Below are 12,238 nucleotides of genomic sequence, written 5' to 3'. Positions count from 1 at the left end.
GGTTCGATTCTGGTCCAGGGCATGTACCTTGGTTGCGGACATATCCCCAGTGGCGGGTGTGCAGGAGGCAGCTGATCGATGTTTCTCTCTCATCAATGTTTCCAACTCTCTATCCTGCTCCCTTCATCTCAGTAAAAAATCAATAAAATATATTTTTCTTAAAAAAAAACCTCTCTGGTAGGTTAGAAAAATCAGGAATATAAACTAGTGAAGTTCAAACTACTAAATACATCTGAATGTTGAGGTTGCTTCTATAGTACATTAACCATCTGGATCGTGTGTGTGTGTGTGTGTGTGTGTGTGTGTGTGTGTGTGTTAGTTTTATACAATTCTATCACATGTGTAGATTTGTATGACCACCACCACAGGAGATATAGGATTGATTAAGTATAAGGATTCCTCATGCCACTCTCTTAGTGTTGATTTTTCTTTAAGGTATGTCTCAGGAACCACCTGTATCAAAATCATCTGGGTATGAGGCCAGAGGTTGCTTATAAATTTCAGGGCCTCGCTTAAGAAAAGCTTGTGAGGGAGATGGGGGGTAACATGTGGATAAGGACACATATGTAATAACTTAATAAAAAAAAACTTTTAAAAAAAGGAAAAGAAAAAAGTTCGTGACAAAGGAAAAAAAGAACAGCTGTGTCAGAGGTGCTATGGGCTGGGGCTGGGGATTTGCATTTTAACAAGCTTCTGACTTGTTAAGTTGGGAACTTTTGTTATAGTTCAGTATTTCAGCTATAGTACGTACATTATTTTACCTAAAACTAGGCCTGTAGAAATCTAGAACTTTTAAATTCAGGTACAATCAGAATTGTTGCATCTAAATATAATGAATCTCGTCCAAGCTCACACAGAAAGGCTATTTTGGATTTTTGAGAGAAATGCAATATGTGGCTGCACCTAGAGTCAACTAAAATTGCCAAGTTTAGGCTGGAAATTCATTCCCACATATGCAATACAAAACACACCTCTTTGCTAGCTTCCTACCTGGGCACTGTGCTAGGTACATTACCAACACAAAGTACTTAATCCTCACCCCAATTCGATGCTGTGGGTCTTAAGGTCCACAGATTACAGATGAGGAAACAAAGGCTCAGAGAAATAACTTGTCCACCAGTTACACAGCTGGTACTCATCTGAGCTGGGATTAAAATACAGGTAAGTCTGACGTCAATATTCATACTCTTTCCACAATTCCAAGAAGACTCAGACATAAAACAGAGGGCAGCTGAGTTAGGTTAATATGAACACTCTCTAAATTTCCTATTTTGTGATTGAAATTTCATCTTCATTAAATTTTGCTGCTGTCGTTATTATTTTTGTTTGGAAGTAAGGTTATGATAGGCTTGGGCAGCACCACTCAAAATATCTGTTAGCAGACTACACCAAAGTAAATACAGTATAGAAACTGAGAGCAGGTATTTAGAAAGTTTCATAGCAATTTGTGGATACTACAACATCCAAGTAAGTGATCAGTGAACGTGTGTCCTTGAGGAGAATATAGGCCTGTTCAGAATGCCAAACTCACATAATGAGTCCCATGTGACTCAGCCACATGCTGGTCATATTCGGCAGGACCACGTACTGGTTTGTGACGGATGGGGAACAAAGAATTGGTCCTTGAAAAGCACTGGGTTCTGCAATTAAAAATAGTAAAGGTCTAAAAATTTTCCCATTTTCTTCCCATTTTCCCATAGTGGGAGATGGGCATAAGCTGGCCAGCTCACAGAGCCTTCCTAGCCTTACAGAGTCCACAGCTGTCTCCTTTGCTGACACACCAAGGTCTCCCCAGTCCACCATGAACATAACCTCACTACATTTCAGGACACATTCTTCCACAAATGCCAATGTTTAGCATGTTTGCTTGGGGAACCCAGGAGAGGAGGAACCAGAACACAGAACTCACTCCCAGGTCCCTCACATGCAACATGCAGTGCATCTGTGTAGAAGCCCTGGTGTTGATTTATGAGCAGTTTCTGTTATTGTCAGTCCCTCCATTGGCTGGTTTTCATTGTTAGTCCAGAGTCCTTTTGAATTGGAAGCGGACAGCCCTTTGCTCACCTGCTAAGGTCCCCTCTGTCTCCTCTTCCATCATATACACGACTTAGGAAATCAACGTCATCTTTATTACAGCAGTAATAATATACTACAAAGTTATGTGTCAAACATGACACAAGAGGATTTATGTAAATTATTTTATTTAACTCATAAAAACTATATAGAGCACATATAATTATCCTCAATTTTCATAAGAAAGAACTAAAGCTGAAGGTTATTTTCTCTGAGGAACATGGCTAAGAAGAGGCAGGCAAAGATTTTATTTCCACTTTAGATAAATAAATATCCAACATTATTGACATTGACAGGTAGTTAGTAGTAAATATCTCCACTTTACAGATGAGAAAACTGAGGCACTCAGTGACAAGGCAGGTATTCTCAGAGCGATGGCCTCAGACTAGTGCTCACTCAGAGACGATGTTTTCCCTTTCCTGACTACTATTCATAAATGTCCCACTCTGCTGTTTAAAGTCATTACTTGTATTGTCTAAATGGAAATTTACTTGAGCTGAATATTCCAGAAAGGCAACAGCAAAACAAATCACTTCACTTTAAATACAGTTATGAATGCCTGGAGCTTCTGGCCTGTGCTTTTGTTTGGGTTAATATTTAATTTAGGTGCCTTGCAGGTGAATGCAGAATGAGGCTGTAATACAAAGAAAAAAGTCTGAACTACATTACATGGAATAGGATAAAAATAAAAGGATGTTAGTTCTCAAAAATAATTGGGGATATATTAAAAATCCTATGCTCACAATGAAAATATCATATAGCATTTATGTAGGTAGGGGTGGTTTTTTGAAGCCTGGAATTTGGCCTTCATTAAAATTGTATTAAGTCGATATGGAACACTGAATCCACACACTGAGATTCTAAAAATAAGCTCTTAAAAAACATTGTATCTGTGTATGTGTGCAGAGGATTTATTTTTCCCTTTCTTAACCAGGCAACCCATTACTGTTTCCAGCAACTTAGGTCGAAAATTTAAGATTTCTGATGAGCCCCCCTACTCCAGGCTCCTGGGACAGTCATCAGTCTCCTCCCAGCACGTCCACTTTCCTGATGGAGTGAGGTACTCAATGCAATCCCTAAAAAGCAACTCTCAGCAGAGAGAGAAAGTTTGTTGGGGAGAGATGAAAGCGGAAGGCTCTAAAGAGAATGTCTTGCATTTTAATGGTTTTGGCTTTAGTGGAGTAATTCCTAACTAATCCTTTTTCACAATTTGCTGACTTAAGAGTTTGCCTAAAAGGGTAACTCAGACTTGCTGTCCAAATAAAGGAGTCCCCAGCCTTATCAATAAGCCTCCTCCACAACTGCAGCTCCAGCTCCAGCTCCAGCTCCAGCTCCAGCTATGTGGAAGAAGGTGGGGACAGCTAGAATCCAGCAGTCAGCTCCTACCAAGTGGATGCTTGACATTGAGATAGAAAGCCCAGTGTCTGTAGGGAGGCCAGTGTCAGGATCTGAAGCAACCACTTCCTATTTTAAGAAACTGATACCTCGGTAAAGTACATAGGATCCTGCTGTAGCTACAGCAGAAGCAGGAGAGCAGGGGTGCACGACCTTGAGAAGCAGGTAAAATCTGTGCCCTGTACATTGCTACTGTCATTGCCTTCACTCCTCCCTTCAGACTTTGGAGCCCTGAGGGGTTTTGTTTTACCACTGAGGACAGAAGGGAGAGGAGAGATTTTGCTTCTATGGCAGAGCCACGGGTGCATGGTGGGGCTGTGTGCCTGCGGCCTCGTTCTGATATGGACTATTTCTGATTCACACTGACAGCCTCTGATGAAGAGGCGGTATCTGCAAGGGGGTATGTACAACCTTCTTGGGACTGTTCAGACACACCCATGCCCCGCCTTCCCCTGCTGTCACTGAGGGCTCCCCTACAGGAGCAACCACAGCCTCTTTCTCCTGGTTAGGTCTCCCAACACTTGGCTCAGCAGCATGTGTGTAACCCAAGGGTTCTTAACTGTCTACCCACTTCCATGAGCCTGACAGAAAAACACCGGTGCCTCAGAGGGGATCTTCTAAATCCTTTGAGGGCTGGAGAGATGAATATGGGGTAGGGTTTGCTCCCTTTTTCCCCCAGATACCTCAGGCCATGGTCTTTTCAAACCCACTGGGCCTTCAGACACCTTTAGACCAGGTACCCATTGCTCTTTCTCTACATGCCCTCAAACTTCAGGGAAACCATGATGAACTGCCACCCAAAGAATTCTCTCACACACACCACCCTGAGGCAGCACTAGGAAGGGATCTAAAAGGCCTGTTTGAAATGATAGTCCAACTATCATTGGGGTTCACACTATTTTTTCTCCATTCCCTCACAAGTGAGAAGGAAGACCAGATTCATTATAAACAAAAATAATGGAATTAAATTTCCTCTGTATATGTAAGCTCATAACCCCACTACATTTTATGTTGTATCAGGTGCTACGTTAAAATTTTAATTATCTATTCTAAAAGAACACAAAGATGACATGTGTAAATAAAATCCACACATTAATCCCCAAGCTTCAGTTTATCTAGTAATTCCAAATTTCTCCTGACCCAATGTATACTTCACTTTTTTTCCCCCCAGCAGTTTTATGGAAATTGCTTTCACAGGCATTGTCTTATTTGTCATCTTTTGCAGGGGACTCAGAGATGCTAAGTGACTTGTCCGAAGTCATAAGGCCATTAGAGGCAGAACCAGGTGCGGAAGCCAGGCCAGACTCTGTCCAGTGCTCTTTCCACCATGCCCTTCACGCCTGTTCACCACTTTGTAAGCAGAATGCTAAAAAGTGATGAATGTAGTGGCCCCCTTCCACTTTCTCCCTCTGCTTATCCACTTTCCTTAATGGTTAGGGAACTTTTCTGGGCAGCTGCTCTGTTTTCTATGCCATTGACTTCGACTACAATTATATATTTTCCTTCTTTCTGTTTACTTTGGTTTCATTTTTCCTTTTTGCTACTTCTTTTACTTCATTTTTTCCAACATCATTTATCCCCTCCATGCCCTCTTCCTTTGCTAGCTTCTTAAAGATGGAAGCTGAGATCTTTGATTTGAATTATTGTTTTGAGCTTCTAGGCTTTGGGATGTTGTCATGCAGCAATGGCCAACTAAAACACACACCTTTTAGTCTCCACGCCCTGTGGTTCTAAGAATAAGAGCCATCTTGGTTAGTCTCGTGTAAGTTGCTTTACCTAAAGCATTATGTTCCAAGTAAAAGTAAACTAATATTCAGACGTCAGTCCTCTTGGACATGAAGTGGGGGAGCTACACACTCACAGCTCATTTACAAAGCAGTCATTCTCAGCATAAGTATTTGAAATTAATGAAAAGTCCTCCAGGCCCTTCACATATTGCTTTTTTATCAAGTCAGGAAGCTGCTACTGACTTCCAGAATTTTTAAAACCCTACATGGGTAAAAACTGGGAAAGGAACCATTTAAAAATAACAGGTATGTTTATGCCACTTTAGGAAAGTGTTCACACTTGATTTTTCTTTGAGGCAGATGAACCTTTGGTTTAGAGCAGTGGTTCTCAACCTTCCTAATGCCGCGACCCTTTAATGCAGTTCCTCATGTTGTGGTGACCCTCAACCATAAAATTATTTTCGTTGCTACTTCATAACTGAAATGTTGCTACTGTTATGAATCGTAATGTAAATATCTGATATGCAGGATGTATTTTCATTGTTACAAATTGAACATAATTAAAGCATAGTGATTAATCACAAAAACAGTATGTAATTATATATGTGTTTTCCAATGGTCTGAGGCAACCCCTGTGAAAGGGTCGTTCGACCTCCTAAGGGGTCGCGACCCACAGGTTGAGAACAGCTGGTTTAGAGCAAGGAAAGCCAAAGGACCTTCAGTTACACAAGCCTCTTGCAAAGACCCCTTTTCTAAAAACAGGGAGGAGGTTTGAGGCCGCCACTTGAAGGAGCTGAGTGTTCTGCACAATCCTAAAGGTTGGTCTCATGGGTAAGCAGAGTTGTATAGCTTTGTAGATATTTTCTTTAAAGCAATGATTCTCAAACTTGGAACCATTTTTAAAGGAAAAAGATGATTGGAAATCCTCAGCACTCTTTTAAATTATATTTATTATAAAATTATTTAAATATGTACAAACCTAAAACAAATATGCATTGAGTGTCTACTATGTGCCAGGCACTGTTCTAGGCATTGGTGACAGACTGTATGTATCTTTGGCCTCAGGGAGTATGTGATATGGTGGAACTGTGATTACAAGTGGGCCAGGCCACCTATTTTCTAAACATGTCCTTACTCAAGACAGAAAAATCCAGTTTGGGGAGAACTTATGAATGCTGCACTATTGTGATCTGATGTCTTTGGGAGGCTGAAGGGCAAGACACACGTGTGGATAAGGGTGCAGATGTCCTGGAAGGGAGTCAACGTTCATGCTGTCATTGGTCCTAGAAAAGGGTTCAACCAGGGGCGGGAAATAGAGATTCAGGAAGACCTCACAGGGGAGGTAAAGATCACCCCCTCCAGGGTCCTGCCAGTCAGAGCTGGACTGGGAGGCTATTGTCCACAAAGCCCATTCCGCATTGGGAACCATAGACAAAAGCATTTTTAAAGCCTGTAAAAATGTTTGAAAACTGGGGGGAGATTTATTGGCTCCCACATAAGAAAACTGCTAAATGAGTATTCATTGATGTTTAATTAGATGTCTGTAAAATGTAACATTGTGTCAACAGCACTAATTGTTAAAATTAATATTCATTAAAATGTCATTACATTTGGAAATAATTAATTGGTCAGATTATCTCATTTTGCAAGAATTCCTGAATACGTATGATTGCCAAGAAATCATTCTCAACAATGAATTAAATGAGTTGCCAAATAATTTCCAAGGGAAACTTAAAAAAATCCTTTCATACAGTGAGTATTAAATTAATGTGGGATACGTGTATGTGCCAATGTGTTTGACAGGAAGTGGAGTATAATTTCTAAAAGTTTGAGAGCTTACAGTCAACAAAGGTGTTAAATGCCAAACAGAGGTCTAGTTGCCCAGAGTCCTCTGGACAATGGGGGTAGGAGTTGGGAGGTGGCGGGAGGGGAGGCGGGGTAAGTGCTTTCATAGCCACACTGAAGCAGGCCAGCTGTTAAGTAGTGAGAGTATGAACAAGGGGCCACCAGGACCAGGGCCACTCTGCATCCACACCGCGCCTTAGAAAAAGGTGACTTTCCAAGTAGATGGAGCCCAGCCAAGGCACAGAGCAGTGCATGCCAGGTTGTGAAACACTCCACCTCAGAAATGCAAGATTATGTCCTCAATCCGCGCAGATGCAATCAACCCAAATGCTATAAACGAATCCTGTAAGTTCAATGTCACACGTCCATCATGTACCAATAGCTTTTAACAGGTAGTGAATGGCAACCTGCCTTTCTCATGTGGAAGGCGACTTTGTGGATTCTCGTTCTGGCATCTCTGAACAAAGGCTGCACAGAACCACCGGGCCTGGCATTCAGCCAGAAAAACTCAGCCAGTGCTGGAAGGGCCACGTCGTCACCAACCACAGGGCCCTGTGAAAGGTCTGCAGAGGTGGACAAAGGACACTGGGCACAACATTGCCGGGTGGCTTGGAGATTCTGTAACAGCGCTTTGGGAGAAATAAAAATTAATTTTCTGTCCCTTTCTTTATATGACCGGCGTAGTACAAGTTTTAAATAGATTTTGAGCACAATTTCCTATAGCCTGAGGGTGAGTATTCTTTGGAAAAGAGCAGTCATATTTTCAATATTTTACTGATGCTTTGCATTAATCATTTAAAAACACCATCTGCCTTCTTGTCAAGGGCCCCTGTTCTGAACCTAGAAGAGAAAATACAACGAGAAAAACCCCCACAGAAACAAAAACTAAACTGTTTAAGTACCAACCCAGAGATCCGTTCTAGAGACTGGAGAGCGAGGTCCCAGGTGATGCACTGGAACAATGAACGGAAGCCGGCACTGCTGCGTGAGCCGCCTGTTAAAGTGCCTCTCATGGCAGCACAGAAGTGCCCTTCAGAGGGCAATTCCAAGGGAAGGGCACTGGGTCAGGTGGCTCTTCCCGCCTGACAAGTGGTGGCGGGGCAAAGGCTAAATGGCAGGACATCTGTTTGTTAGATTTTCATGCGGTGTGGTTGTTGGCCAACTTGCAGCATTTAAGGGTTGGGATGAGGGGAGTGGTGGAGGGGGGGAATGTTGGGCATGGTTTGTTTAGCTTTTGCAATTAAGAAGCAGAAAGATTGTACTTCCTAGTTAGTTGTTATTGAGATAAGGGCCTTCTCATCACCAATGATCAAGGTTGCCAGAAAAACCAAACATTCTGAGGGGTGGGAGTAAAGGCAAGGGCATTGGTGAACCTTGTGGGTGATGTTTCCACTTCCTAACTTCTCTCTTCCTTGTGAGCCCTCCAAGCACCCTGAGCTGAGGCCTGGTGCAGGGGCAGAGCTAGTATGGTGGGGTTTTACGCACACAGTGTCGTGCAAGGACCGGCAAGTGAGATCTGACTGGTGCCTTTCTCCATGGCAAGAAATAAAGATGGATTCTTGCGTGTTCTGTAATTCAGTAAAAGCTTGGAACTTTCAGGGCAATACATGACCCCATAAGGCAAGGTACCGGATACCAATTTTGTCTTTCTTGGTGCACTTAAAAACATGGGATGGCCTGATAGGCAAAACTCTTTCTTTTGTCCCGCACACTCAGAAGCTAGGATTTCTTCACTTCAGATTTCTTAAAGCTCAGAACAGGCATGCTCAGAATCTCATGTGCTCAAAACTTCACTGGCCAATGTTAAATTTCAAATCAGGCTTTTTTCCCTGCGGATGCTTCACAGGTCCCTCCGTGTCTCACACTCCATTCCAGTGTTATTTCATGGCCTCTGACAGGTTTTTTTTTTTTAGCATGAAAGATTCTTTTGGAGAATATAAATTTACCTCATATGTTTCTAACGACTTTCTTCCTAACTTGAATGCCTCCGAGTCTACTCAGTCAGACTTTTCCCCCTGGCTCTGCACTTTTCTATATACTAGTGACCCAGTGCACGGATTCATGCACATTGAAAGAAAATTAATTAGAAGGGGGCCGGTGGGGCAGGACTGGGTGAGAATGGCTGGCCATGCTCTGGAGCCAACCTCCTGCAGTCCCTCCCTAGTGTCTGTGGAATGAGCAGGGTCCCTCCGGCAGGTGGGCTCCCTCGGCCTGGCCTGCGAGGATTGGGCCGAAGCCAGCTCTCCGACATCCCCCAAGGGGACCCAGAGTGCGAGAGGGCACTCTGCAAAGTTGCTGTCGTACAGAGTGTGGAACGCAAACGCAAGTGTTCAGTAAACCTGATTCGGGGCTGATAGTGCCCCAGCAACAACATAACCCACAGCCAAAGGTGGAATCATGTGGCCCCAAGAGGAATCAGACTCCTTCCTCTCTGGTTTCAGGGTGCATCACCTGAGAACTGCCGCTGCCAAGTCACTGCAGCTCAGCAGCTCATGTGTTGCACATCTGTCCCCTGGTGGTCAGTGCTCATCATCGCGATGGGTCAGAGGGTAGGAGGGCCACTTAGCATATTAGTCTTTTCTATATATAGATATAAAAGCCTAAGTGTCATCCGACTGTTTGACTGTCCAACCGGTAGCTATGTCATGCAATGACCACCAAGGGGCAGATGCTCTGACTGGTAGCTATGATGCACACTGACCACCAGGGGGCAGATGCTCAATGCAGGAGCTGCTGAGCTGCGGTGACTTGGCAGCTGTGGTTCTTGGATGATGCACCTGGCACCAGAGAGGAGGGAGGCCGATTCCAGGGGGTGTCACCTTAGCATTGCCCTCTTGCAATCCGGGACCTCTCAGGGGATGTCGTAGAGCCGGTTTCAGCCCAATCTCTGCAGGCCAGGCTGAGGGACCCCACCTGTGCATGAATTCATGCACCGGGCCTCTAGTTAATTATAAATGTACCTGGCTGAAAATCTCACCTCACTAGTTTCTGCCTCCATTTGCGTCCATACCCCAAAGTTCCATTTAATAAGTCTAGAAACTAATTTACAATGCGCAGTCCCAAATTCCTCTGCCTTCCATAAGTGGGGCTGAAAATATGCCTCTTAGCTCACAAGTCACTTCAGACCAAAGGGGCCATGAAGCTGTAATGGAACTGCACAAACACCACAAGAACCTGCGTGGAGAAATGAATGAGTAGGGCGATGTTTTCTATCAGCATAGAAAAGAAGGCTAACGGTTACTTCCATATATATATAAAATCCGCTACCCATTATTTTCCTGAAGTTATAGGTTGTCACTTGATAAAATTGTTTAATATTTTAAAAATTGCATAATTATGTTTTTCTAAATGTATCTGTGCTTCACAGTATGTTCTCATAATTTGTTTCACTCTGCATAGCATGTGTTATCTTTTATCCCTGTCTATCCCTGCATGTCTCCGTGCATACTTGCACAGAAGAAGGAAAACCTATCTGTGAAGCAGCACTAGGGAAATATACTCAAAGTTAGTGCAATTTGCTGCACTGCATGTGCCGGTAGCCACTCTTTGACTGTCAGGAAGTGGAATGCCCTGAACAGGGACTCAGCAGGAGAGGAGAAATTGTTCTCCAATTTTCTCTTTCAGATCATAGAAAAGTAGAAAAATTTTGGCAAATGAACTTTTAAGCTTTGTCTATGGCTTTCATATGTGCGCTCAGCCCTCAAGTTTCTCTTTGGTAATCTGAGAGAAACTAAAGACTCCATTCATTTAGGAAGCATTCACTGAGGCCCCAATGAGTATAAAGGAAGAAAAAAAAGTTTCAAGAGCTTGCCACTGTGTTTACTCACAACCCACCCAACTGACCACAATTAAGTCATTCTGGCCTACTTTACACATTCAAATCACTTAACTAATCTGGCTGTGTGATGATCCATGATACAGCATTATTAAGTCAGTCAGAGATATCAGCTACAGGAAAATCGCCCAGAAATCCAAAGAACTACAAGCCACTAGATGGAAAATATCAACTCTCACCTCTTTGATAAAAGAAGACAGAAAATGTGAGGTTTCACATTAAAATGTGAGGTTTCACAGTATTACAATTTTTTCTGCAATGAAATTGATAACATAAAATTAATAATCAAAATCTTTAACTTTCTTTTCTGCAGAGTAAGAATTCTCCTCCCTCCCCTCACCCCCTCCTCCTAATTGTAGGTTGTCATTTCTGATAAATAGCCATTATTTGTTATTTTCATCAGATTCACAAATTTTTGCTTGATCACCTCAGCTACAGAATAAACTGCTACTAATGCTGATCTATGAATTTTAACTTTATACAATGTTTTTACAGTCAAAGTTAGAAACAATTAGAAGTATTATCAAGTAAGATGAAGATAATGCATTTCTATCTATACCACTTGTTTCTTCTAATGACATCAAGGGAACATAGCAAAACTCATAAACAAAAGCATTAGGCACAGAGTAGGTAATGAAAGGAGGATCTCAGGTTGCAGAAAAACAAAATGATACTTATGAACAATAATAGATACAGAGGCAGAGCTGCCTCAAACTGATTGTCAAACTGCAGGGGGAAGGCCAGGGAGGGTTGGGAGGCAGGAGGGAGGGGGTAAGAGATCAACCGAAGGACTTGTATGCATGCATATAAGCATAACCAATGGACATAAGACACTGAGGGGTAGGGGAGGCCAGGGGATTGTCAAGGGTGGGGGGAAAAAAGGACACATATGTAATACTCTTTGTAATACTTTAAACAATAAAACAATTTTTTTAAAAAAGAGTTTGAAAGTTAAAATAAAAACACGAAACAAAGCAAAACTGAATTTTGATTCTTCCTCCAAAATATTTTTTCCAAATGTTGATGTAAATAGTGTCATTCTATTTTTTAATCGCTTTTATTTTTTTTATTTTTCAATCACAGTTTACATTCAGTGTTATTTTATACTAGAGGCCCAGTGCACAAAAATTTGTGCTCTGGCAGGTGAGGGGGGAGTAGGGGGGTGTCCCTCAGCCCCACGTGTGCCCTCTCACAGTCTGGGACCTCTCGGAGATAACCACCTGCTGGCTTAGGCCCGCTCCCCAGGTGGCAGATGGCAGGCCAGATCCCTTGGTGCCTGCCCCGCCTCCCCAGGTCACGCACACAGCAGGGCCGATCCGGGGGTTGGGGCACCGCCCCAGGTCGGGTCGCATACGGGACATCG

Source organism: Myotis davidii, unplaced genomic scaffold (genome assembly GCF_000327345.1).
Source record: "Myotis davidii unplaced genomic scaffold, ASM32734v1 scaffold281, whole genome shotgun sequence".
NCBI lineage: Eukaryota > Metazoa > Chordata > Mammalia > Chiroptera > Vespertilionidae > Myotis > Myotis davidii.
The sequence above is the reverse complement of the archived record's forward strand: the minus strand, read 5'-3'. Positions refer to the sequence as shown.